Raw genomic sequence first — 7,040 nt, forward strand, 5'->3', positions numbered from 1 at the left:
GTATAATGGGTTGGTTACTTGGTTCTGGCCCAAAGAATGAATGACAAACTGATTAGTGATGATCATGTGTTTCATTGCTGCTCCACAGGCCACTGTGCATCAGGCACGTGCAGGAGGAGGAGGGGTGGGGGGGGGGGGGCTTTCCCCCCCAAAATGGCAGGCTGTAAAAATAAATCACACCCGTGTGAAGTGAGGGGCGCTCTTATGGTCATATATGTCATCATACATCATCTCATTCCGGCCAATCACAATTTGGGTCCTCACCTTCGTCTTCAAAGCTGGACACACCCGTGTGAAGTGAGGGGCGCTCTTTTCATCATACATCATCTCATTCTGGCCAATCACAATTTGCGTCCTCGCTTCTCACTTTTGTCTCATGTTTGTGTTTACACTCTAGGTTTTTTTTTGTTGCACAAACACTAAAAATTTGTCATAGGAAACGGTAGCTGCTAAACATTCTTTGTGTTTACACAAACCCTCAAAGCTGGACATAGGAGGGGCTAGCACCCCTCAAAAATAAGGGTCACAGATGATCCGTGGCCCTTATCATATATTTCATATTTTAATGTTTACATTGTAATGAGAACGTATTGCTTATTTTCCTGTCCAATGATATGGGGCAAGGAACATCTTGCTCCATTAGCATAAGACATCCAATCCATTTCACTCCAGTTCTGGTGTGAAATGGCACGGGACAGACGGACCCCACAAAAAGATCACCCCAAAAATGTGCCCTTTTCTGGGGTTTGGGCCCCTACCCCCTCGCTGCTCTCTGCACGTCCAGCCCTGCTGTGCATAATGAAGTTATAGTGGCCAAGAGGGGACATGACGTATAATATGTCAATTTGGCGGAGATCTGCGCTTTTAGCTTTTCTGTGTGAGCACATTTCCTAGTCTTGTACTGTTTGTTAGAGTTAACTAAACTGTTAGTGAAAATACAAGTTGGTGCCTAAAGTCATGCACAGGGTTTAGAATTTTGCTTTCATTTAATCAACAACTTAAAGTTGTGTGGAACTAAAGCTGCAAATAAAAGACGATTTATGTTCATCATCATTTCATTTTATTTCGCACAATGGTGCACATTGGTGCGATCCATAATTTGCATTGGATTTAGCCAGAATCTGATGACACACAGCTGGATAAAATTGCGTTAGGCCTCTCTCCTCTCGGTCTGTTTTTGTTTGCAGCCAGGCTGCGCAACAGGTTAGACTCGGGTCTGTGGAGCACAGGTCATGTAGACTTGGCCTGTTATTTCTCAGAATCAGAAAGCCCTCTTCACTTAGCAGATCAGACAGAGAGAGAGAGAGAGAGAGAGAGAGAGAGAGAGAGAGAGAGAGAGAGAGAGAGCGAGCGCAGAACATAAATCAATGAGAGTCCATAGGGGCACATCACACCACGTGCAAATGTGAGAATGACAACATGACACAGAAGATTTAGCAGCCTCAACTGAAACTGTGTCACTGTATGTATGTCGCCTACTGTGAACAAACTTTTTGATAAACTTGGTCTGCTATTTTCGGTGTACGACAGAGTATAAGTTGCGCATGAGATAAGCATTAGATAAGAGTAAGACAGCATGCGACACACAATGCCACAGGATTAGCAGACACGGTCAGAGAAAAATTACATAGGTTTGTTTGATGTCATATTTGTAGGCCTACATGCCCAATTGCCCACAGTCCCTCTTCGGTGTTTGCTGACAGAACACTCCACACACGTGTGGGCGGTTAGGTGGGAAAGAAATTGCGAATGCATGAGGCTGAAGGCAGAGAATAAATACTTCAAGTTTATAAAAACGAACATAGAGGAAAGAAGAGGGTGGGGGTGAAGAGAGCGGACCCAACAATGAGCACCATTCTCAAGAATCGGGGAGAGTTCAGAACTGCTATTGGCTCTTGCAAAGGGTGTGTGTGTGTGTGTGTGTGTGTGTGCGTGTGTGTGTGTGTGTGTGTGTGTGTCACCCATTCACACACACACACACACACACACACACACACACACACACACACACACACACACACACACACACACACACACACACACACACACACACACACCCCTAATTGCTTCCGATGAGCAGGTTGGTGCCTTGCATGGTTTCCTCTGGCATCGGTGTATGAATGTGTGTGTGAATGGGTGACTGTAATGCACAATCTATGTAAAGCACCTTGGATAAAGGTGCTATATAAATGCACCATTTACCATTTATTTATTTTACCATTTGCCATGGCCATTGGGCACTTAATGTTAAACTGCATACATACATACATTTCAAAGTAAAAAGTTCAGGCCTGTGTGTCCACACTCCACAGTAAGGTGATCTTTTTAAATTGTGAGTTTCCTTGAAAGTATACAAAGAAGTTGTGATCGACTAAAATCTTTCATTGACTTCCATTATAATTTTCGGAAATGTAGTAGTAAATATTTCTAAAACTATAAAATATTCATGTACACCAGGACGATTCCGCAGTAAGCTGAAGTGTGAATGGAGTTTCTGAGTGAAAGTGTGTAGGAGTGCTGAAGTTTTGAGGGGACGAAATATATATATACTGTCTACTATAGTGTGGCGGCTTGCTGCTGCTGCAACGAGCACATAGTAAGAGGTCTTCTGGTGTACAGACTGTACATGTACTGTACAGTACAGTACATGGAGTTGCACATTAACGGGGCCTGTGATAGCCTGATGAAGGCCCTCTGGTGTTGGTATATGGAATCCATGACCATGTCGTGTAAGCATCTCTCTCCCTCTCTCTCTCTCTCTCTCTCTCTCTCTCTCTCTCTCTCTCTCTCTCTCTCACCTCACACTACAAGGCGATGTGTGCTTCCTGTGATGTCGTCTGGTTTGGTTGAGCTGACTAAACTTCTGTCTGGAGAGCTGTACACACATAGGGCTATATCTTGCGCCACGCCTTAACCATTATCCCTAAACTTATTTTCCATGTTTTACTATTTTATAAAACCTTTTAAAATAGTTAAAATAGCTGATCTACAAGCTCACAACGTGTAGATGTAGATCGGCTAGTTGAACTATTTTAAAATGATTTTCAAAATAGTAAAAAATGGCAAATTCATTTTAGGGATAAGGGATAAGGGTGGCGCAAGATGGAGCCCATACTGCACACAGCCCCAGCCTCTGCTGTCCTGGTACGACTGCTGTGGGAAACAACCAGCTGTAACAGGAACAGGTAAGACTTTATTTGCTTTTGGCCAGGGTGCTACGCAGTACCACCCTCACATACAAACACACACACACACAAAAACACACACACACACACACACACACACACACACACACACACACACACACACACACACACACACACTAGTTGATGTTGCACGGCCCACCTGTACTGCCCTACAACACCAGGGTGCAGTAACTATGAACACAAATGTAACTGAAAGATGTATTTGTAAGTGTTTCAACTGGTCAGCCAATTGATATATCGGCATGTTCTTGCACTTTGGCTTTGTAGGGCAGTGTAGTACTGTGCTCGAAACATCTCGTCAACTTCGTAAACAACAAAGTATCCAAAACCTCAAATAGAAGATTATGACGGTGACAATGAAAAGGCTCTGATTTCAGTCCAGATGGAATGTAAGCGAATGTAATAAAACGTTAAAAAAAAAGAAAAGATGTTCATATCATAAAAAAAGATGTTCATCATAAATAAATAAATAAACAAACAGTAACGTTTAAAAAAAAAAGGTTCTAAAGATATATCTTCATTGTCATTCAACAATACATGAAATGCATAATTGAACAAAATTCCGTACTATACTATTCTAAAACTACTCCTAGTTAAAAGAATAAAAAAAAAGATCTGATCTGCGGAGTGGAAAAAAATCACACCCGTGTGAAGTGAGGGGCGCTAATATATTAAAGTCTAACTCATGTTGATTAGGTGATGTGAAAAAAACGGTGCAAAAACTAAAATTAAACACCACTAATAATAAAGAGACAATATGATGTAAATGACACGTTATGGCGTATATTTTCCCTTCATTGTCAATGGCGTTTACAAAACAAACATTGAACTAAAGACAAACATGATGTCATCCATATGACATCATAGAACTGACATGATAAAAAGGCTTTCAGGTACTACTGTAAGTGTTCCGACATTGGGAAAATGAGTATTGCATATATACTATTCTAAAACTACTCCTAGTTAAAAGAATACTAAAATACAATACAAAAATTACCATTTGTCCTGTGGAGTGGGGGAAAAGGGGGACATATTCACACGAAGAAATATGCAGGGATTGACGTAGCCTACTGCTTTCCAGCCCCTTGGGCCCAGGCTTTGGCCACGAATTTCGTGAGATCCGATTCCACTTTGGGGTGGTTCAGTCTCTTGTCATGACGGTCTGTGTCAACCAGCATTCTGGGTAACCTGCCTATCCTCTTACTTGACAAATCTGGGTATTCGTATTCTGGGGGCTTTTCAGGCGTGGAAAAACCAAGACCTGGTATGTTAACGTCAACAGCAGAACGATCGTCCTTTTCAACCTTTTTCCTTTCACCACCTTTCTCAAAGACAGGTTCATAAAATACAGGTATTCCACCAAGAATGGGTCCATGATTATCAAATCCTGCGCCTGCTGCTCTGACTAGTGGAATAAGATTAAGCTTGGACTCCGCTGCTAAGGTGAGCACTTCCTCTGTATATTTCTGGTATTCTTTTTGTGCAGCCACGTCACGATTCCTTTGCAACTCTTCCTTTTCCACATATTCAGCCTCAACATCCTTTATATTCCGCTTCATTTCAAGCTGTGCTTGCCTCTCCTTCAGAACTTGAGCCAAAGTGAGTGCACTGTGAAAATTTCGGATGCTTCCACTCTCACAAAATAGATGATTCTTGGCATTGGCTATACACTGCGCTTCCGCCGCAATTTTCTGTTTTCTCTCATTATCCTTTTGGTTCTTTTGTTGTTGTTCTGAACTGGTCTCCTCTGTCCTCTTTGCCTTGCCTTTAATTCTCAGCCAATCAGCCTTGGATAAGACTGTGACCTGAGGAAGGTATTGGATGTCCTTTGATGGCTTACGTGTCACAGCCATAATACCTCTTAGTATATCCTGCCGTATTACTTCCTCACATGCCTTTATCAAAGGCCACAATGACGTCACCGTGTGACGACACAATCGTTGCCCAAATCCAGTGTCAACCAAGGGGACTCCCTTTTTTCCTGAGCCTGGCTGGGAGTCGATGGGCGCTATTGGGGCACTTGTTTATTTAGGACGCCTGGGGGCAAGATCGACCTCGCCCTAAAGACCTCACGTGCGATGTCAAGAGACCTGGGCATGAGACCTGTCACCTGGGCACCATATTTGGGGCTTCCCCATGTATGTGGATTTTGAATGATACACAGATTGACTGACGGGAAATGCATGATTCCATAGTTAACTGTGACCTTTGCGGAAACCACAGTGGTTATCATGAGACTGTCACAATATGATCATATATTGGCATTCCCATATATGGGCTTAATATTGATCACAGTCAGGGATATCCATATATGGGCATAACAGGGATTGTATTAGGTAGGGTATCAGCTGGGAATGCCCATGTATGGAACTTTTTCACGTGATGTCACGATGATGTCATGATGTCCTGGGCACCTGGGGATATAACAGTGGTCTGTTCAAGGGTATGCTTAGAAGTAGAGATGTCCCCTTTTTTGTCATATCGGGTCATATCGGTATCGGTGAATATGCCAGTCTAACCACCGATCCGACACAGGGTAAGGGGTTGACACTATGGAAGGTAAATAAAATGTTGGGGCATGTGGAGTTAGCTCTCGAGTTACCCAAACTGCAAGTGCACATTTGAGTGAGGAGTCTGCTATTAACACAAGACTGCGTTGATTAAACTGCCGTGTTTCAAGCTTCCCTGCTAGGTTTAAAGTGACCTTTGAACAGCCACTGCACCGATCGCTGAGTTGCTTATCATGAAAATCCACTTTAAAACGGTGTAATCGCTTGTTGTAGTGTAGAAAAGTATCCCATAGCGGCGATCACAACAACAAACCAGGCGCTTAATGACTCTTCCTTGCTCTTGCTGGCTCCATATATGCAGATCTAGGTGATAATCCAGTCTCCTCCATTATCCAGGGTTAGATGAGTTCAGTGTCGTGATCATCATGGAGATGGCCATAAATGTTGGCGTGACCATATATGGAGGCGTGATGTCACGAGGCATGACCATAGTAAATGCGACCTACAGTCGCAATGATGTAATCAGAAACAAATTTATTGTCAATGTCTTGAACAATTGGAGATTAAGAATGAAAAAGTCTAGCTATACGGGTATATGCAGTGAGTAGGCGCACATAAAACATATGAACATTTAGTGTTTGGTCTTTTCTTTCTTTTTTAGTCAAGATTAGGTGTTCTGTATTTTGAAGTTTAATAATCAACTAAACTGCATATAAACTAATCCATATCTCATGTTCTGAATATGACTCTTTGGATTCACTTCGGTTTTGATGCTGGTGAGTCAGAGTAATGATAAGAACCACCCCGCTCCCCAAGAAAGACCTGTTGTATCCAGCAAAGGCAAGAGGCGATAAGTCAATATAACACTTCCCCCATATCAATCATTAATCCCAGGCTCGAGGAGGAACAAAATAACGATCTTCTACCTTACATGCATGCACATATAGCCTACACTCGACTCATTTTGCACTATCCTAGGAATATATACTGAATCAAGTACAAGAGTTGCATGAGTGACATAAAATGCATACTCTTCTCTTTCTGTACATTACAATAGTATGGTAGATGGAGCATCAATACCAGAAGCATCCAAACCAGAATAATATATGCTCAACATGCCTGTTGAGTTAATTGAACCTTAAAATGTCAAGCTGTTATTAATCTGAGAGAAATTACAAGAAGGCCCGCAACCTGGCTGCAGGGTCGAGTCCCGATCCCGACTTGGCGACTTCCTTTTCTGCATGTCACCCCACCAAAATATATTTCGAAAATGTCCTTTTCACATGGTTTTATTCACGTCCCACGCGTTTCAACCAAACAGGTC

Source organism: Protomyctophum parallelum (assembly GCF_964188405.1).
Source record: "Protomyctophum parallelum genome assembly, chromosome: 19".
Taxonomy (NCBI): domain Eukaryota; kingdom Metazoa; phylum Chordata; class Actinopteri; order Myctophiformes; family Myctophidae; genus Protomyctophum; species Protomyctophum parallelum.